The following is a 22775-nucleotide window of genomic DNA, read 5'->3' as shown; positions in this document are numbered from 1 at the left end:
TTGATGATTTTTCTCGTAGATGTTGGATCTACTTCATGCAAAAGAAGGAGCAAACCTTCTTGAAGTTTTGTGAGTTCAAAGCTTTGGCAGAGAAAGAATTAGGGATGAAAGTAAAGGCTTTGTGAAGTGATAATGGTGGAGAGTATATTTCCCAGCAGTTTAAGGACTTCTGTGCTTCAGAAGGAATTAAACGGGAACTCACGGCACCTCATAACCCACAACGAAATGGGGTGGTTGAAAGGAAGAACATATCTATTGTGGGTGCAGCTTGATCGATGTTGCATGACCAAGGCCTACCACTTCATTTGTGGGCTGAGGCATGCAATACAGCAGTATATCTTCAGAATAGAAGTCCTCATCGTATTTTGGGGATGAAGACACCTATGGAGGCTTTTTCGTGGAAGAGACCAAATGCGAGTCACCTCTAGATCTTTGTATCACTAGTCTTCTGTCATGTGACAAAAGATGCTCGGAAGAAGCCAGACCCAACAGCTGAGTTGGAAATACTTGTGGGGTACACGGATACACCTCACAACTATCGTGTGTTTCTGTCTGCCAGTCAGAGGACCATAGTGCACAAGGATTTGAAGTTCGATGAGCAGCAAGCCATGCGAGTATCACTTGAAAGGGAGCTCAAGTTGCATGGTGATGATGAGGAACTATTAGTTCCTAAGGAGGAGGAGACTCCTGATGATGTGGAGCAGCCACATGCAGAGATTCCAATTGTGGAGATCACCACTACTGGAGAGTCTTCCAGAGGGGTGGAAATGCTCACGGGAAGCTGACAAATTGATGGAGGATGCGAGAGAGAATGTGGGGCAGCCATCCTCTCAGCGCAGACAGAGGAGATCTCTCGATAGATACACTGGCTACATGGCCCTGGTTGGGGAGTGTGTAGCGATCGAGCCTTCTTCTTTTGAGGAGGCAATGCAGCAGCCAGTTTGGGTGGATGTGATGATAGAGGAGTATGATTCTATTATGTGGAACAGTGTATGGGATGTTGTTCCTAGAGCGGGGGACATGTCAGTGGTTACTTCCCGATGGCTTTACAAGGTAAAGCAGGTAGCTGAAGGTAGTATTGAGAAAAACAAGGCAAGGTTTGTTGCACGTGGTTTCTCATAGGTTGAGGGGATTGACTATGATGAGACCTTTTCTCCTGTTGCAAGGTACTCATCATTTAGATTGATTCTAGCACTATCAACATAGATGGGTTGGCAGATCCATCGACTGGATGTGAAGACAACATTCCTCAATGGGGAGATTAAGGAAGAGGTATACATAGAGTAGCCAGAGGGATTTGAGACCTTCGATGGTGAGTCACATGTGTGTCAGCTCAAGCGAGCATTGTATGGGCTAAAGCAAGCACCCCGTGCTTGGTATACTGGGATTGACAGCTATTTCACTGGGTTGGGCTTCACCAAGAGTGAAGCAGATGCGAACCTCTACCACATCATTGTAGATGGTGAGCTATTGATTATTGTAGTTTATGTCGATGATCTAATTTTGACAGGTGATGATCAGTTGATCAAGTCTTGCAAGAAGGATCTTGCAAGAGAGTTTGAGATGAAGGACATGGGCCTCATGCACTACTTTCTAGGCATGGAGGTGTGGCAAAGAGATGGGGAAGTATTTGTGTCTCAAGGCAAGTATGCCAATGAGATACTCAGGCGCTTCCACATGGAGATGTGCAAGCCCATGGAGACTCCTCTAGCAGGTAACTGGAGGAAGGAGGATGCTACTTCAGGTGAGGTAGTAGCTACTACTGTTTATAGGCAGCTTGTGGGTTCACTCATGTATTTGGTGAACACACGACTAGATTTGTGCTTTTCAGTGAACCAGCTGAGTCAAGCTATGGTTTAGCCAACCAAGTTATTTTGGAAGGTGGCAAAGCATGTTCTGAGATATCTCAAAGGCACTGCACAGTATGGATTATGGTACAGGTGGATAGAGGGAGTGAAGCTCCAAGGCTTCACAAATGCAGATTGGGTAGGTAGTCTATCAGACAGGAAGAGAACTTCTGGAGGAATCTTCAACCTTGGGTTAGCTGCAGTTTCTTGGTATAGTCAAAAACAGAGATCAGTTGCACTTAGCACAACAGAGGCAGAGTACATGGCAACTAGTCAGGCTGCATGTGAGGCCATCTAGATGCGGAAGATTCTAGTGGGATTATTTAGTCAGATGATGGATCCTACAGTGATATGTTGTGATAATCAGAGTTGCATTAAACTCTCTGAGAATCCAGTGTTTCATGACAGGTCCAAGCATATAGATATCCGCTATCATCATCTACGGGATTGTGTGGTCAAGAGGATCATGATGTTGCATTACATTTTGACTGAGGAATAGGATACATATATTTTGACAAAGGCATTGTCAAAAGGAAAATTTGAGTTCCACAAAGACAAGATTGGGGTTGTTGATAATCCCTTTCTTGTTGAGAGGGAGGGTTGAAAAGTGGGCAACAAGAAATGCTAAATTTAGAATGTGCTAAAAATAGAATGTATAAAAATAGCATGTCTAAAATAGCAGTTTGTCATTAGCCACCTTGGGTGAGAGGTGAAACTTCTAAAAAAAGAAAGTTCTAAAAATAGCATTTCTAGTTCCCTTCCTATTTATAGCAGTTCCTGGTCTATCTATAGGAAGTAAAATCGAATTTGGTCTTAATAGCAGTTTAAAATATTAACTGATTAATCTCCATGAGTTAATTAGTTGGAAAAATTAAACTTGAAGTTTTTGTGAGAACATGCAAATTAGTTGTTCTACTGATTGAGGAATTTATCCTTTATTCTCTCCACTGATTGAGGAATTAAGTATGAGTTCTATAATGAGAGAATCAATTGACTTAGTTCTAACTAGTCAAGTCCAGTTAGATTATTTTAACAAGTTGTTAAAATAATAAAATATAGTTTGTTAATGCTTGCATGCATGTGACAACTATTATTTTAGATAACTGAGGATTCACTCATGGATAACTGTTGCATGTCAGTTCTGTCAGAGACCTGGTTGAGATCAGATGAGGGACAGTGTACTATTAGATGCTTGGATCTTCCCATGGAATATTCCTTGCATGCAGGAGGAACTAGTGTCCTCAAGGATTGCGTAGTTGGACCTATGGTTGACAACAGGTATGATTTGGGGCCAATGCTCACATGTTATGAATTGGACCCCAATCAAAATTGCACAAGGAAATAGGGGATTGGTGGACTTGAGGCCTACATATTGAGGCATAGTGAGTCTATGATCTTCATCTTTTGATTGCAGAGAGTACAGGATAGCTCTTGAGTTGATATTTTTTGTAAACAGAAGAGGATTTCCACTTGATTGATAATAAAGTGTTAGGGATTTTATGTTGGTGCTTTCCCCAGTGATATATCTATGTTATGTATGATTATTTCTCTTGATTAGTTGTATGTGTTTATGGTTGATGTTTCTCATGAAATCGATTTTGCTTCCGCTTAATGTTTTGTAGAAGTAGATCATGTGTTTTTCTTTAGTACATTGCATTACCAGTTTGATCTACAAGTGAAATTTCTACAACAGAATCAATACAAGGGAGACGAGTGGAAAGCGATACTATAGGTAGGCCTTCTATCCTCTCTTCTTATCTATTGTTCATAGGGAAAGTTGAAAACACTTTAAAATATTGGTCTAGGCACAACTACTTGTCTAGTGAATTAGTGTTTATCCGTAGATGCTAAATTCTCCAAAACAGAGTGCAATTCTCAAACTTTTTACTTTAGTCTCTATGGGCATGATAGTTTGTTTCTCATACACAAACTCGTATGTAGTGCATCTTGTGGTGTTCCACCATGTGGTTCTATATGCCCATAATGAATTTTGAAGTTTATTCTCCCAATCCATAATATGTGGTTAAACAATCTTCATTAAAATGTTCTTGAGGATTTTATTTGTTCCTTCCACCTACCCATTGACCTAGAGTTAATATGGCACAACTGTCTTGTGTTTAATCTAGTAGAGATTTATAATGGTTATGATATACTTTGAGGTGAATTGATCTCCTTAATTCATGACAATTTCCATAAGTATCCCATATTTGATGAATATTCTTCTATGGAGAATTTTTTCCACCACTTGATATGTAGATGTCGTGAGTGCTTTGCTTCCGTCCACTTTATAACATAGTATTTGAAAACTAAGATGTAGGATTTCAACCAAGACATAATGTTAATAGGATCTATGAAATAAATGGCACACTTCTCAAAGGGATCTACCACCAATTATATTTATAGAGGCATTTCGTCATACTAAATTGTACGTCCCATCCTTTGGAATCTATCACGCCTCTTTACATACTCCTTATCATCACGGAAGATAGTGGGACAATAGTACGTGAGATGGAGTACTTTATAATTTGTCCTAGTTTCTATAGGTTCCATCATGACCTGGCTTTAGGATGTCATATATATCATCTTCTCTCACACATCATTAGATGATGAGGTCTGGTCCTGTGTAGAAAAGACATATTTGAATCTAGGAGTACCCACCACTTTGCCTAATGATTTTCTATCACTATTTCAGAGACAAGTGTGATGGGAGTTTAATTGCATCCAAGTAGTTAACAACAACTACAAACCATGATGTGTGAGTAGATACTACAAAAAGGCAATCATTAGGAAAATTTTCCTTAATTGATGGTGCATTCCCATCATTCACAAGTTAGGAAAGGAAATTAGCAACAACATTATCTTTCCTAACTTTATCCATGATGGTAATGTCAAATTATTATAAAAATAAAAACCATCTAGTCTCTCTACCATTGGTAATGCATTTATTTATAAAATATTGTATGGCTGCATGATCAATGTGAAAAATTACAGAATAAGTTATGTAATAGTGAAATTTATTTATAGCATGTACTACAACAAGGCATTCTCTTTTTTCGATAGTGTAGTTTAATTTGGTGGGTGTAAGATTTGTATTGATAAAGTATAATTCATATGGCTTATAATTTTCTTATTGTTGTCCAAGCACAACTCCAATAGTGGTGTTTGACACATGTGTGGATATGTGGAATGGGAAGGGCCAATTTTTTCCCCTAAAGATGGGCATTGTTATTAATTCTTCTTTTAATTAATCAAAAAAAATTGTGCCTATTAGTATAATTGAATTCAACATCCTTTGTGAGTAATAAGAATAATGGACATGTAATTTTCATAAAATTTTCAATAAAGCGTCTATAATATCCAACCTTTCCTAGAAAAATTCTTATCCTCTTTTGTGTCTCTTGGGGGAGGACTTTGAGTATTACTTTTATTTTCAATGAATCAACCATTACACCTCTAGGAGAGATATGATGTCCTAGGAAAATACCTTTATTCAACATCATGGTGCATTTGACATTACTGGGAGCAACATTAGACTCCACACATCTTCTGAGTACTTTTTCCAATGAGCAAGAGTCAACATGAAGGTGTCATTGTGTGTCATGAAATTGTCTATATATACTTCCACACACTCATGGATGAGATTGAAGAATATACCAAGAAATTTTATTTACATGGTTGGAGCATTGCAAAGTCCAAATGGAAATACCCTATACACAAATGTTCCCCATGGGAAAGTGAAGGTGGTTTTTTCTTAGTCCTAGATGGTGATTTGGATTTGGTTGTAACCACTAAATCCATCAAGGAAATAGAAGAAATTTTTCCTTGATAATTTGTCTAGCACTTAGTCGATGAAGGGTGGGGAAAAATGGTCCTTTTGAGTATCCTTGTTTAAATCCCTATAGTCAACACAAACTCTCCATTTTCCATTTTTTGGGGGAACAATGATAAGAGGAGAGGTGCTTTGGTTGTTTGAAATACGGTAAATGAAATTCAAAAAAAGTAACTTCTCGAGTTCTTCCTTACCTATACCTTTCAATGATAGATTCATCCTCCACTATGGTTGATGAATGGATCTAGATTCTTCTTGTAACATCCCCTGACTTCCCACCTAAGGTGATGCCACATGCAACATTACTGATACTATAAAAAAATGCATAAACATAGCAAGACCAAATAGTAAAATAGTATGCCAAAAAATACATAGACATGAAACAAATAGGTCCCACGTAATTATCTATGAAATTTTTTTGACTAGCTACAAGACTCAGACGTGCCACTGAGCCATAGACTGTGCTACCCTAGTTCCCTTAGCAATTGCTCACCCTCAAGCTAGGGTTGTGACTCCACTTGGAATTGGATTTGTGAGCCAGGTACATGTCCAATACAACACATAACAAGGCTAAGGTACCAAACCTAATAGCCTCCAACCAACATGATCACATCCCCCCTCAACCTCACACCCAAGTAGAGTATCCCCTTCTCTGTTCCTATAGTCCCTCGGGTTGTGCCAATACCTCCAATTTTTCTATGTTGGTTGGATAGGGATGTATAGAGTCTTAAAACTCTAGGAATTTTTGTTGCCATCATCGGTCTCCAGGTGCCCTCCAGGCCCTCACCCAAGGACACTTTTCCTTTACTGATTGATTATTAACTAAATAGGGGAATCACCTTTTTATAGGAATGGTGTCCCTTTAATTTTTATTATAATATCAATATATTATAATATTATAATAAAATCTCATATCATGATGCTTTTCCTGTCGTGGATTCTCATCCCTCCATACTATAATCATCCTTTGGTTCACAAAAAATAATATGTCTACTAGGCCCACTAGCCTTTTACCACAAAGGATCTTTGGCCTAATCTCATAGGCATTCTAGCCTTAAAACTCATAATTACTTTTTCCTATCGACCTAACACATTATACATACCAAGGCACATAGGTCTCAATCAAACTCGACTTACTAGCCTAATAATATAGATTATCTTACCCAAATACACAATCACATTAGCCTTAAAACATATATGTATACACAAATGTATGAAAATATCGATGGAACCTACCTCACCAACCTATTTATCATATTCACAATTAAATTTACAATTTTTGGGTCTAACCATGGGTATTACATTCCCCTCCCCGTTATTTATGTGTTGTCCTCAATGTATTTGATACATGTACAATCAAAATTTACAACTGCAAAACTATTGTTGCCTAATATCCTCATGCTCAAGGCGCCTTTCTGTGTCATTGTTTATGGGATTTATCCTTTCCTTATTATTTTCTCTGTAATAGCCTTTGTTTTCATATACAATTTCTCTAACTATGAATTATTATTTGGTGACAAATATTTGGTTTTGTTCATGGAAAACAACAATTGAAGGTTCACTTGTGTAATTGAGTGAGTTACATACATACTCATAGCCAACATCATTGGCACTTGTTGAGGTTATCTCTATAGAATAGGCCTTGAAACAAAATCATAAAAACAACCCCCCATTTCCAATAATTTTTACATGGTTTGTTAAGTATTCATAACCAATATAGATTCATCCTCCGGTGATCAATGTTAGCAAATTAAACTAGTACGTCATAACTCTGTTAGTTACAAACACTCAACTTGCGAAGATTTTATTTTTTTACAGTGCTCTAATTAAGTCTACAAGAAAGTCAAGGATTCATAATTCTAACCTTGTATCTATTGAGAATTTGATTCTCCTTAAAAACTTGCTGTCATACCTAGTCATTCATGTTGAAAATTCACTTATGTTAAGGATTGTAATCCCCAGTTTGCATTAAATAAATGTGTCCTATTGGTTGACCATGAAATTCCTTAAACAAAACCCTTCTTGATGTTTTTTTGTGCTAGTTAATATATCATAGCTCCTCTAATATGATGACTATTATAGGCTAAAAAATCTCCATTTTTTCTCATAGCCCCATCAATATTTCCTAGACATGAAACTAGATTTTTCAATTTAGATATATCATTGTCACAGAACAATATTTTCTTCCTATAATAGGACCACTATCATGCCTCTGAAATATCAAAATACTCATGCATTTTGAGGGGTAACAATATTCATCATAAAAATCACCTCTACATAGTAAAATTGTAATCCCTTGAATGCAAATAACAAGTAAATATGCAGCTTAATATCACCAAAGATAACTTCCATGTACATTGTCATATGAACAATAAGATCACCCAAAGTGTTCATCTGTTGAAAATTTATTTGTGCCCTTAACTGAGGTCAAGGAAGTGGACAAAAATTTCTCCATTCAACTTCCATGATTTCCCTCCCACATCTTCTATGATGATAAATCAATTGATAATATTATTGATTTATATTATCAACAATATCCTCTAGAATATTATTGATTTATATTATGATAATTCAATTGATAATATCCTCTTGTTGTGAAATGATCCAAATCCAAAAAAATATATATGCGGTTTTATTCCACTAGCATCATCAACCTATAATATGTGATCAAAATTTGTTGGCAATGATTCAAAATAGATCATAGCCCATTTAACTTGTGTAGGAGATTCTTCCTTCATACATGTATTGGTTTCAAATGAATGGAAACATCAACACCAATTCTAGACTTATCCAACTTGCTTCTGAAATATTATATGGGATAGAAAGAAAGCCAACTCCGGCTAGTACATTCACTCCATTAAAAACTACTTGCATGAAGTTTTAGCCTTGTCCTCTCTATTCAATAGCATGTCTAGCCTCACCATCAATGACCCTTCTAGATGTTGGAAATGTAACTAGTTTTGATCTTCATAATTGTTATTGTACTCATTTCCATATGTATCTTATGTAACAAACAAAATAAGAAAATAAAAAGTTATTATTTTAAAGCATGGGTTTCATACTCTTTATTTATGGTCTTCTAGGTAAAAGCATGACCTTTGTACTTCTAGGGTTTGTTAGGTCATAGGATTTATTTTCATGAATCAAGAGAATCAACATCATGATTATAAGACCCTTTTGGGTAAGATGTACTTTGTAAAAGAATTTATTTTTGAGTCTAGAAAGTGCTGGAAACCTCCTAATACATGTCGGCCCTGACAGAGACAAGTCATCTTAGGCTAGAGACATCTTTAAACTCATTTGACACACAACATCAACAAGTTTTATCTGCAATAGAAAGAACAAGACAAAAGAATGAAGGAAAATGAATCTAGGAGAAAACCCTACTGAAGAAAGAAGACTCGTTTTTGGGCATTTTCTATCACATGTGCAAGTTGTTGGAGCAGTTACAGGGGCCAAAATTTCTAAAGTAACTGCAGATCTAAAACTTTGTTGTAAAGGGGGCTGAAATTCTGAGATTGGTGTAGTGCTGGAAGGGTTTGTCTCTGGTTGAGTTGGTTTGACTTTGACCTAATTGAAAGGTCTCTTTGGAGAGTTGACTTGGTACTAGGAGGAGGACTTGGTCTAGGGTTTGGATCTTGATAGTCTCATTTGAATAAAATTCTATAAGAAGAGAATATAATTTCAAGGTTTTCTCCTTGGAGGGGTTTTGTTGGAAAATGGATAATAACAGTTATTAATATTATTTTTCTTAACCTTGATATTTGCTTATGAATCTTAATTATCTTCTTTATGTTATTTATTTAGATATTTTCATCAAGCAATATGAAGAACAATAATAGAAACAATATAGGACACAGATATTAGGTTCTCATCAAGGGAAAACCCATAAACTCTTCTCTTCTAAGAATTTGCTTCAAATGAGATAAAAAGACCCAAATCCTAGACCAAGTCCTTCTCCTAGTACCAAGTCATCCCTTCCTCATGTCCTTGGTTCTACATGAACTAGCTTCAATACTGCAACTTCAACCTGCCAGTTTCAATATTGCAACCTGTATTGCAACTTTGGCCTTGCAAATTCAGCCTTGTAGCTTTCTCAGAAACCCTAATCCAACCTCCTCCTAGAATCTTCCTAGAGCAAGACATGTATTACCAAGGTCAATGAGGTCTAGATAGAGTATTCTATCTTCCAGATACAAGTTACTCCACTTTGTCATATTGCAACTCAGACCTGCAACTTTAGCCTCTTCCTACAAACTAGAAACCCTAGAAATCCACACGTGTGAGAGAGATAGAGCCCAAAAACAATATATTTTCATCCTTCTTCCTCTTCTTAGACATTTACTCTCCTTCTTACAGTTTCCTAACTACAGATCGAACTCTTTTTTGATAGATCAAACTTGTGGACGCGTGAGTCCAAATGAGGTAGAACTTCTCCCATATATAGCCTTCTCAAGGGGTCAAATTCCCTCCTTTAGGCCGACTTGAAGCTACCAAAGTTGACTTGTACTTTAGGAGTTCCCAGGACTTTATAGACTAAAAAATAAATATTTTTACAATTACATTTTGCGCAGAAGGGTCTTATAAACATGATGTTGACTCCTTTGACTCATGACAATAAATACTAAGACCTAACAAACCCTAGAACCATGAATAACATGCTTTTACCTAGAAGACCATCAATAATGAGTGTGAAACCCATGATTTAATTACAATAACTTTTTCTTTTCTTTTCTTGTTTGTTACATAGAATACATATTGAAATTAGTACAACAATTATGAAGAACAAAACTAGTTACATTTCGCAATACTGCCTCTTAACTAGGGAGGTATTCATAATTGTACAACCTATACAACATCATATCTCAAATTGAAGAGTTATCACAAGAAGATTTGGATTTATAAGCCATACTATAAGCATCATCATCATGACCAACATTATCTCTAAGGCCTAACTAGACAAGCTCTTCTTTAATCAAGAGCATTATGCTGAGAGGATTTACGTGTGATACCGCACAACCAATACAAGGTACATACCCCATCTAGATGTCTACAAGATATGTAATTTTAGTATTATTCTTATCTTGGATCTCCAATCCTAAGTCCTCGAAGAATATCAATCCTTTTCTACCACTCTTCTCTTAGATACCTGTCACATCCTCAAAGAATTTTGATACCTTTCCTTTCTTGGATATTCTATCCTCAGGGAAACCACAAATTCTTATCCAATCCTTTTTCGTTCTTCCTTCATCACCTGAAGAGGAGAATTCACATGTAATTTCCAACATAACCCCCTCTCAACCAAAGAGGACATCCCTATTCTCCTTTAATCTTGAGAATAGAACCTTGCTCCTATACAAGGAGACACCTTTACTCCCTCTCAAAATTAGAGATCTAGACTTCCTTTCTATTTGGGAAGTCATCATAACAAGCCTTACAAATTGTCTTCATAAGATTATCAACTACCAGTTCTTCATAGTTGTCTGATTCCCTCTTTCCTCTGCATCATCGAGCTTTCTTTCTTTCAAGGTATTATGGAGCCACCTTCTCTCTTCAATCTTGTGACAGGTTCCAGACCAATCTTCTTGCTCATCACTTTCTTTTTTGATATGAAGGCATTATATTTAGCCTTTAAAAAATTCAAGGTAATCATAGCTTCTTCTGGAAAGTGGTCTTCCTTTAACGTTCAGGTTATCTTATTGCACTGTTACCTTTTAACCCCAAGATGTCCACATCTTGACTTCACAGTTTCCAGGTACCAGCTATTGAGCTTCCCTCAATAATCCTCATACATTTTCATCCATACAGTTGAACTTGCCTCAACTTTCATCATGTATCCCTACAACATTCTACCAGGTAGCAAAATAATATGTTAATCAAATAACCAACAATAATAAAAATCAACATATGTTAGCAAAATAATATGTTAACCAGATAAATTACCTCATTATGATGACCTTATTGTTCCATCAACATCCTCAATGGTCCATATCCATATGAATATTGCTTCATGCATCAACGTGCCCAAGGATGAAACTCGATTACAAAGTTATAACTTTTTCTTCCGGATACTATACTGGATGTTAATTATTATCTTACATATTCTAGAGAAAGTCTTAATCTTTATAAATCCTTAATAAAGTCAAATCCTTATTCTTTTTAAGCATCATATATCCATATACCTAAGCATATTTTATGATCAAATTTCTTTCCACAACATTCTATACATATGAATTTTATCCAAAGTCTTTATAACCAATATGCATTCCTATGATTTCATTTATTTATTTTGGAAAATTATGATTCGGATCATCCACAAAATTATGTACATCTTGTCGATGTTTCAAATCCCAAAGGGGATCCATCTTCAGGACAGAAAGTGAGTGATTGATTGAAAGAAGAGTTAAACGACCAAAAAAATCAAATAAATACCTAATAAGTGAACAAAAATATTAAAAAGCCGACTAATTCTTTAAAATATATATATTAGAACTAAACCTACATTAATAAAATGTATATATCAAATAAATAATAAATAATTATAAACAATTAATATAATTTAATTAATTATAAGTAATTAATAATTTATTTGTTGAAATAGATAAATAATAATTAATTTTATTCATAGATTATTTTTTAATTATAATTTATTTGAATGTACCATAAATAAATAATAATAAATAATTTATTTATTTTTGATAATATTTTTTTTTATGAAAATTGCTTAAAACCTAATTCACTTAATTAATAATAATAATAATAATTTTAATAATTAATTTTAATTTTTAATTATTGAAATAACTAATTACTATTAATAATAATAAATAATTTATTTATTTATGATAATAATTTTTTATGAAAAATGCTTGAAACCTAGTTCACTTAATTAATACTAATAATAATAATAATAATAAATGTATTTATTAATTTGTAAGAAATAAATAAATTATTATAATTAAATAAATTAAGTAAATTAATTAAATTAAATTAATTAATAAGTTTTACTTATATTCATTATTAATAATTATTTATTTAGTTATTAATAATAATTAATTATCTATTCTTAATAAATAAATAAATTATTTTTTTGTCGGTAAAAAAAAATGCTTTATATTATCATAACTTCAAGAAAAAAATACATCATCACCAGATAGTCTGAATACATCATTGCTGCCACACCAGGCAAAGTATTAGGCTTGAGAGCTAACATGAGTCCTGCTCTAAACAAGATTAAGCCTGTGAAGAGGCCAAGACAACCCATGTCGTTGGTTATTTCCGATACAAAAGTTGCACAAAAAGAGAATTTACCAGAAATACAAAATTACGAGGGGTTAGGAGGAAACGGTGGTGGGGCAACAAAGAACGCAGCCTGCTCATGCGTATGGTAGTCAATATGTTCCACCCAAGTCTCCAGAGCCCAGAGGTGGTCATTTGTTCGCTGGAGCTGTCGCCGAAGGCCATCTATGGAATCCAGGAGATCATTCTGCATGTGTTGGAGGTCATTGATGTAGGCCACCAATTCATGCTAATCATCATAACGGTGTTCCCTCAAAGTCTCCATGCTCATATGGAGATTATTCAATTGTGTCGTAATGGAGTCTAAGGTGGTCGGAGCCTCTATGTGGCCGGGGGAGCGACCTGGGGACATGGTTGCCTCAACATCAGAATGGCGGCTCTTGGTCGACTTCGAGCCTGAACTGGGCACACCCTGTTGCGGATGATTTTCCATGCAGTGACCATCTCCTCCTCTACGAGTGCGACCTCTCTCTCTCGGCATATAGTCGACGCCACCACCACTAGTTGCACAGTCGCAGGGACGAATCTGGCTGCCCAATGCAACCCACCACACAATCCTGATATGAACCAAACACAAAAAAACATTTCTTAACACCTTGACATCAGGGAGCCATGACCCACTGGTGCAATTCTTCTCATATCCCTCTCCCTATCTGCCGGCGAACTGGGGGGTGCATTACCAGTTGCTAAAGTGGATGGGCCACTCTAGAGAAAGAACCAAGATCCCAATTATCCGCCACACTTCCTCTCTAGAGGAGCTACCCCTTTCCAGATATAGAACCAGAGTGAGGAAGGGGAAATGAATGCACACCACCCACACTCTCCTGTGAAAATTCCTACACTCGAAGGAACCCCTACTACAACAAACCTTAATCTACTTCACCTACTTGATTTTTAAATTACATTCATCAAGTGGTTCTTTTGAATACTGAAGAAAATTACTTATGCATCCTACACTAATTAAATATTTGATCTCATGAAATAGAAAACATAGCAAAGAACAAGATACATAGGACACACTTATTTTTGGACACAATAGTCCCCGAAAAACCCAATGTGGGGAAACTAGTGCAGCACTTCTTAGGGTTTATTATTATGCAGGAGAAATATCTAGATACAAATCTAGGATGCTCATCTAATAATCCTTTACAAAGAAAATATTGGCGGAAAATCTGAGTGAGTTTTAGCTCACTTCACCTAACAGAATTTTGGTTGATCCGACAATAAGACTAGTTAACCCCAGCTATTTCTGCGTTGGGTCTGCGTCAGCCCTACATCACTTTCTATGCCCTCTGCGTCAGCTCTCCTGGCTGTTCCAGCAGTTTCGGTTGTTCCAATAGTTTTGGATTTTGCGTGACAGGCAACTTTTCTGCATCAACTCTCTTGACTACTACGTTGCCTTTGCGTCAGCTCTCCTGGTTGTTCTGATAGTCCAGAAAATTCTGGATTCTACATGACAGACAACTTTTCTACCTTAGCTCTCCCAGCTACTGCACTACCTCTTTGTAAGCTCTCTCTGCCTCTCTATTCTGTATTTTCTGGAAATTCCTTCTCTTAGATTCTTTCTACCCCTCAACTGCAAGATCTCCCCAATCGATTTTCCTCCTGAGAACTTCTCACCTCATAAAATCGATTTCGTCAATCTCTTTATGTGTTTTCAAATGAACCCCAAGCCTCCATTTTATACTTTTCCCATTGAGTTTTCAATGGATGAGATTAATTCTCTAATCAACAGATAAGATTAAAACATGACTTGATCTGCCTTCTAGATCATTATCGCCCATATTTTGATTAGTACCCATTAATATTTTAATTTCCCTAAGTTTATACTTAGGAACTCCATTAAAAATATTAATTATTTTAATAAAATATAATCCAGGTGGAATTTCACCAAATGGTTTATGGGTTCTTTAGAGCTCATGTGTCTTAGCAACTCCACCAATTTTGAAGGCTAGAGAACTTCTGATGCTACCAAAAACTAATACTCCCTCTTAGCAAGGAAAGTGTTATAGTAACAATGTCCACCTGCATGCTGCTCTATTTCTGAAGCACCTCCTTTCTACATTGTTGTTACCACCAACATTGTGTTGTTGCTACTACTGTATTGTTTCCCATGACACTGCCACTGCCATTTCTGTATCTATACTACAGCTCCCTCTCAAATGTTGCATTTTCTATGCTACTAGCACTGCCACTGCTAACACTGCATTTGTATTGAAAATCAGTTGCTAAGAGAAGCAACTGAAAAACATCCAAAATTAGTTGAACTTAACTATGTTTAACATAATACAATGAATGTTGGAGTCTGACTATTTCTGACCCTTTGAATCTTCTGTGTTGTTGCTTACTTTTGCACTATTCCATCTGCACTTTTGCCAACCTTGCTCTATGTTGATCAATCTCTGGTTCCAAGACACTACATCTATCCTCCAAACACTCCACTGCATCATCTAACACTAATTCCATATTGCTACTTCTGAATCTTGGGCTCCCATAGCAAGGAATTGATCCAAGAGGTGGACTCCTCAAGGATCCTGCCCACATGTAGTCCTCCCGACTATAGCTCAATATCGCCCCATCTCCCTCCTGGAGATGCGTGGGCACTCATGGAAAATTCATCCTTGTCAATATTTGTTGAAGCAGCCTTTGGATCATGCTTCTCATTTTTATCCTTTTTCTTCAAAGGACATCGAGATTCAAAGTGACCCATCTCGCCACATCTGAAACATTTCACCTTTGAAATATCCTTTTTCCGCTTCAACTTTTGTTGTCCCTTCGATGCTAGAGCTATGTTTTCCTCCTCCTCCTTTGTCTTTGTGCCACTCCAGCTATTGTCATTGAGGTTGAACTTCACTAGATCCCTCCTTAACTCCTTCTATTGAAGAGATGACCACATCGACTCCCATGAAGGTAGTTTTTCCTTGCCCAATATGCTTTGGACGAAAACTTGTCATTCATCTGAGACTCCATTCAGGGCTATCCTCACCATCGCAATTGGCTGAGGAGTGGACCCCACTGCATTAAGCTGGTCTCTAGTGTCTTGAAGATTTTGAAGATAGATGTTCACCCCTTCTCCTTTCTACATCAAATTATGCTGCAACTTCTTCTCTAAATACATCTTCCACTATTCGGAAGAGCCTTAATACAGAGAAGATAAGGCTTCCCACATCTCTCGAGTTGTATCCCTTCCCTGCAAGTGTGAGACCACATGATCTCGAACTCCATTGAGAATGAGCCTTTTTCCTTCCCCTACTTGGCCTTGTACTTATTCTTTTGATTGTTTTCAGCAGGAACAGCTACAACACTATTGACGTAAGCCTCGAGATCATATTCCTCCATAACAGCTAAGATTCTAGTCTTCCATATGACATAGTTGGAGGCTTCATACAACCTGTCATCATTTGTAAGCCCATGCAATGCCATCTCACCCAACTGCGAAATTGTTTCCTCTAGTCACTACTTAGGACTGCTCAGCAAGTGAGAAATTCAAACTTTTTGGCGAAAAGTTCTCTAAGGAGAAAATTCCCCTTCTACGTGTGTTATAGACATTTTTGGGTACTGCAACCCCAATCATAAATGTCCATAAACCAAGGGCTCCTAAGTCCCTAAAGGTGTTGCTCCAACTCCTAAAAGAACAATTTCAACTTATTACAGCATCTCCCAGAAGTTCTCCATGAAAAACTACTCAGAACTGGTCAAAACTGGACCATTTCAACTGCTCCATGGTCAAAGTGCGTTGCATCCCACCTGCCTTCACACAGTAGCTGCGATGCATGTTGAAAATCCCTTCTATGGGGTGCGATGGGCGAGAGTGGACAAATGGCAGGGTCAATTCACAAGGTGGAGGATCATGGAATCTTCCAGAAACTTCTCTTGTGACACTTGCCTCTCTGCATTTGCCCAGGGATGAGTAAGAGATCATCAATATCCAAGTGGAATCAAGAACTATCAGAGGGAGGACACTAATCAAATCTCAAAAGCTGACTCACCCCCCTTGCAAACATCTATATATGTATCCCTCATCCCAGAGATCCAGGGGCTGGAATTTTGTATCTTGTAAGGAAGTACTGTTGGTTTCTTGGTGCAATATCATAGTGTTGGGTGATCTAAGCTTTTCATGAGGTGAAGAAGGGCTTTCTTGCTGAGAGGATGATGCTGGGTCAGAACAATTGGTTGTAATCCTCTTTGCTCTTTCTTGATTATTAATAAAGCTATTCAAGTTTTCCTGCACATTCTTGTATGATTGATGTTATATGCATTTGTGTGGTCAATATATATCTGGTCCTATATTGTTTATGATAATAGATCTATGTTCTTGGATAGTGTTATGTTTCTTTGATTCTACAGGTGCTCTTTGAAGCTAGGTAGACGAGGAAGCGAGTGGCGAAGACCTATCAGAAGAGAGAGGAATCGAGCAAGGAACCAAGCGCAAGACAGAGCTTGGTCTCCTTATTCCCCTCTTATCTATTTCTCATAAAGGAAAACGAAAGTAGTTTTAGTTTGTTTGTTTCTAAGGTAGCTACCAGCCTTAGTGGGACTAGCAGCTCTGCATAGACACTAGTTTTCCCGATAACAAAATGGCGACTCCGCTGGGGAGCAAATAGGTTGTTTGTTTATCTACATTTGTTTACTTTATAAACTTACAGACAGAGCCTGAAGTCAAGCCAGCTAGCCTTCGAACTGCATTTTCTATGCAAGTGTAAAGTAGATCAATGTTGCTTCAGTCTATCTCCGGGTTTTGTTTATGAATTAAACAATTGATTTACAAGCTCTCTAATTTCCCTTGTGGTGGCTCTAGTAACCTCCTTAGATCTACCCCTGTGATTCATTTACTGATTACCACTTGCTCGGCCTAAATCCCTGAACTGAGCTGCAAACTGTGACCCGGAACCCAGTTAAAGTCTCGTCCCTGGTCCATCGCACTATCTCTTCTTTGAAACCTGAATGCATTGCACTTCCCGAGTGTAGTAGGTGTGTTGCATTTTAGTTTCCCTGTGCTATAGGTGCATTGATCAGACCTCTTCTGCTCTTAGATTTTGGTTTCTGTGTTCACTCTTTTCAGCTCTATTCAAGAGTTTTGCTGCCTGTAGTCAGTACACCTCTATTGGAAACCCCCTTCCTTGCCATTATTCCGCCTCCATTGTGCAAAGAACTGTAAATGTTTTTATGGATTTTGAGCCATTTTTAGTTCTCTTTTACAAAGAAGTAGTGTAATTGTACTGTCCTTTCTTGATTTGAAAGTGTCGCAAGTGTCGTTTTCAGTCACAGAAGAGAATCCGATTGTTCTTGATAGTTGATTACACTGTTACTCTTGTATTTGATTTGAATTAGTAGTTTTTCAAGTGTCGAAAGCAAGTTTTCATTTCCAAGTCGCAAGTGTCGTCATTGTCCTCATTTTGTCTTGAAAAGAAACTTGTTAGTAACGTCACTTTGAAAAATAATTCATATTTGCGCTTAGCTTTCCTTTTATCATTCACACATTAAGAAGGTTGAAAACAAACACATACATGTGCATTTGCATTTAGAATATTTGTTGGTTTGATTTAGGACAATGCATATAGTGTGTGCTCTCTGCTCTTTGTTGAAAGAACGCCATCTCTCTTTCCTTAGTAGCTAGGATTTTCATTGCAAAAAGAAGATTAAACGACTGTTTATCATCTTAGATTGCATTTTAGGAATTGTACATCTACATCACGCGGTGAACCTAAAAGGCAAATTTCTTAAGCAAGATCAACTATAAAATAAATTTAATGAATCTAAAAACGCTTTGTAACCTAACGCACAACATCTAGAAGTCTAGGCTAGAGATGTATTTCGACGTCGTAAAGCCTGGTAACTGTTGTTTTCACTGTTGGTTGGGTGATTCCTCCACTTTGAGACGACAAGTGCCAGTACGGACTTGTGCTCCCACGTACTGTCGAGTATATTTTGGGAGACCACAATAGGCTATATCCTTTATCCATAGGAAGTCGTGTCTACTGCCCTATCGATCGCAATGCACTAAACACAGCATTCGGGAAGATTGACTGCCGTACCGTAAAAAGTATTCTACAATTTTTCGATTTGTTTGGTAATCCCTCTGTCTAGATTTCTAGAGTAGTCCCTTTCGTTCCTTTTCAGACTCCTTAAAGGAAAAGGTCCATCTGAGCACTTGTCACTTCAGGCTCATTAAAAATCGAAGGCGACTAGAGTCATCTTTTGTTTTTTCTCGACTCTTAAAAATTGAAAAAACAAGTTGTGTCAAAGCATCTAAAATTTATTTTAATTGGAATAAATATCACCTTTCCTATGTTGGTCTTAGGTTGAGAAAAATGGAGTCCACCAACCAAGGAGTTCCCCTTGGAGGAAATCCTAGTCCCTTCTCCTCTTGGGGAGATGTTGGTGCACCCCATATGGCCACATTGTCTCTTCTAGGATTGACAATTGGCTTGCCCGTATGGCTCTTCTCAACTTCTATCGTTTAGAACACCGTGATTCCTAAACAATCAAGTCAACAACTAAACGATACCAGAGTTACCCCTCAACCCTGTACTTCGTCCAATTCTTCCTCTCCTCCTTCCTCTTCGCTTGATGAAGCTGGTAAAGCCAAAAGTCAAGTAACTGAGAAGAAGAAGAAGGAGCCAAAGGCAAAAAGGGGCGACCAGGCATCGTCTAGCGAAAATCCACACACTGCACCGTCCAGGCCTAAATCACCATGTGTCATTTGCAAAGGAGACCACTATCATCGAGATTGTCCTTGCATCCCTCAGATCTTAAGGGACTAGTCTCCTCGTTTGCACAATCCGGTGTCATCAACCTCTGACGATCATGTTGAGCATACACTGTCAACTAGTGAAAGTGAATCCCCTGGAAAAAAAGGAAAATATAAATTTCCCTGTAAATTGTGTGAAGGCGATCACGCCATCCACCATTGTCCCTTCTTAGACGAAGCTAAAAGAGTTTTGGAAGACCGTCCGGTTTCACCATTACGGCTTCCTCCTGGATATAAGAAACTCTTGCCGAGTCCGTCACTAGTTGAAAATCCGCTTGACATGCCCTTGTGGTCAGCCGAAACGTCTATCATTGAAGATAAACCATCTGAATCCACACCAAACGAAAGTCAAAAGGTCGAGGCGGCAGTTGACCCGGTCATGCCTTCAGAGGATCCGTCTTCAGATGATACAATCACCAAAGAGAACAAGGATGACACCGTCCAAATTCTCTTCGTAAGCACAGACTTCGATGAACATGGGGGCAGTCTACCCATTCCTTTACCGCAGGAAGGAAGTTCGTCAGAGTCATATCCGGCCGTCTATTCGGTCCCACCTCCAAGCAACCTAGTTGTTTCCTTCGATTGGAATCTACTAGGCAAACCCCGCTTACCGGCTAGTGTACCATTTCGAATCATCACTCAAATATATAGAATGGTCATGGCCAGTACCATCATAGATGAAGGGGCTTCTATGAGTATCCTTTCCTCAACTGCTTGGAAAGCGCTTGGTTCACCATCGCTTTTGCCTGAGATGAGAAATCTAACAAGCTTTGACAAAGGAACCAGTCGACCGTTAGGGATCCTTCCCAATGTGCCGATAACGTTGAGAAGGAAAACCGTTCACATGAACGTAATGGTAGTCCAAGGACCTCTGGATTATAATCTACTCCTTGGACGAGACTATATTTATTGCATGGGAGCCATTGTCTCCTCACTCTTTAGAGTAATGTGTTTTTCGCACGAAGGAAGAGTGGTCAAGCTCATAAACCAGCTTTCATTCCCCGGTTCACACATAGCAAATAGTCATATACCAACCCTGAATGGTCTTTTCATGCAAGGAATGTCTCATCAATCCCCAGTCCGTCCTCCTGATGAACGAGAGTGATTCAGAGGATATGACTGAAACCCAGGGGGCATTCACCCTGGCCTGTTTCGACCGGAAAACCTTGGGTATAGGGTGGGTTTCTGCGGAGAGTATATGACTGGCCTGACACACCCATCCATTTTGGAAAATGGGATTAGACCGGAATAAGATACCTCTGTTAAGGTAGGCCTTTCCCGATAAAACAAATGTTTTGTCTGCAAATTGAGGGGTAACCTGAAAAGGTAGGCCTTTCCCGATAAAACAAATGTTTTGTCTGCAAATTGAGAGGTAACCTGGAAACTCTACTTCGCTATACATGGGGGCATGAAAACCTTTTGGCATGCAAGCGAAGAGTGACCATTTATTTTTTAAATTTATAGGTCCTCTAACCCTTTAAACTCATAGGATTGGTCATTTCCTAACTTGCATAAAGAAAGGATGCGGGGCAAAGCTTTGAAAAGATGTCGTTTATATATGAGACATCCTTATTATACGACTGGATTATCGAGCAGTTTTAACGCGGAATTCAAGCTCGTTAAAAAATAAACATAAGAAATGAGAAAATGTTCCTCCAGAGTTTAAGCTCATTAAAAAATGAACAAATTTCCGGTAAATAACCATTGTGAATGTATTATCATCAACCTTTGAAGCCTTGGTTGTGTTTTCATCATCACCTGCACTCTGTATTGGCTGATCATTCACCCCCATTTGATTGTTTACCCTTTTTGACGAATAGCTGCGAAGAGTGATCCTGTTAGCCATCCTTGTGACACTGCCGTGATTGGAAAATTCCAAACCTTCCCTGGAATTAGCTACTACCCGAATCTATCACTCGTTCCTCAAAAACGAGTCTCCTTTAAGCTCTTTTCAACTGACTTGTAAAATATGAAAATATTGCCGAGCCATTGGCCTCTCCAGCTCATTAAAGTGACCAGAAGTGCTATCCCTCCTTTAGATTTTAATGTTTTTTGGACTTGAGGGATTATTACACAAAAAGATCGAGCGCTTGTTTTGTTCGGCTCGTTAAAAGTACCGAAAATCCATCCCTTTTGTATTGTTTTATACTTTTTCGGACTCAAGGGATCATGTGACGAAAAAGGATTTTTGGAGTTTTCTTTACGTCCCTTTTCAGACTCTATAAAATTGAAAAGGACTGAGATATCTTTGTCGTTAAACTTGTTAAAACCGAATAGCGACAAACTTGTCCATAACAGACAAGAACGAGTTTCACTATTGCTAGGCTCATTAAAACGTAGCGATGGGTTTGCCCGAAGGGAAAATTATAGAACAAGCATATGTTATCCTCCTCAAGCTTGACAAAAATAAAGAGGTACTGGTTAGCAATGACTGGGGAAAAATTGGGAAGAAAACTTTATTGGTAGCAAGTCGCTCTTGAACATGACACTTTCACTCCACATCCGAGTCGGGTTGGGTTGTTCCATTCACTGGTCACATCACCATGGTTCCGTCACACCATCCATATTTGGGGTTAATGCTACCGATCCATCATGTCAGTTTCGCCGATATGTTCAAGAGAAGTCGCTCAGAGAATTCACCTGTGTCTCACCCACTGCAATACATTTACGCTCCATTCTTTCATGACCGCCACCCTGAACCTTATATCACCAGATCGTTTTCACCTCCATTAAAATCATTTGCTCCATTCCATGTCATTGATGTGGGATTCACTAAGGCCCTCCTATGACGGATCGCTTCTTGTTGACATCAGCTCATTATCCAAGAAGTCGATCTAGGAACAACCCTTTCAGTACTTTGAAGCTTGCATGCCTGAATGGCAAGTTTCTCACTTTCGGCGATAGGTTTACATAAATGGCCTTCGACCGAAAGATTTTGCATGGTGTTCGATGCCAAGTTCCTTATTCACACCACGTGAATTGTATTGTAGTACCTTGAGGGTCATCATCATTATCGGTGATTCCTCTCGCGCCTATTAACAGCTTACATCAT

General features: G+C 38.0%; 1 pseudogene; it reads left to right on the top strand.

Annotated features, from left to right (window-relative positions):
* Positions 1-927: 927 nt before the first annotated feature.
* The window catches only part of LOC149181458 (threonine--tRNA ligase, mitochondrial 1 pseudogene), a 38649-nt pseudogene continuing 16801 nt past the window's right edge, over positions 928-22775 (top strand).

The sequence above is a fragment of the Pinus tabuliformis genome, chromosome 3_2, assembly GCF_031772625.1.
Source record: "Pinus tabuliformis cultivar Carrire ecotype Pingquan chromosome 3_2, CPIR1, whole genome shotgun sequence".
Lineage (NCBI taxonomy): Eukaryota > Viridiplantae > Streptophyta > Pinopsida > Pinales > Pinaceae > Pinus > Pinus tabuliformis.
The sequence above is the reverse complement of the archived record's forward strand: the minus strand, read 5'-3'. Positions and strand labels throughout refer to the sequence as shown.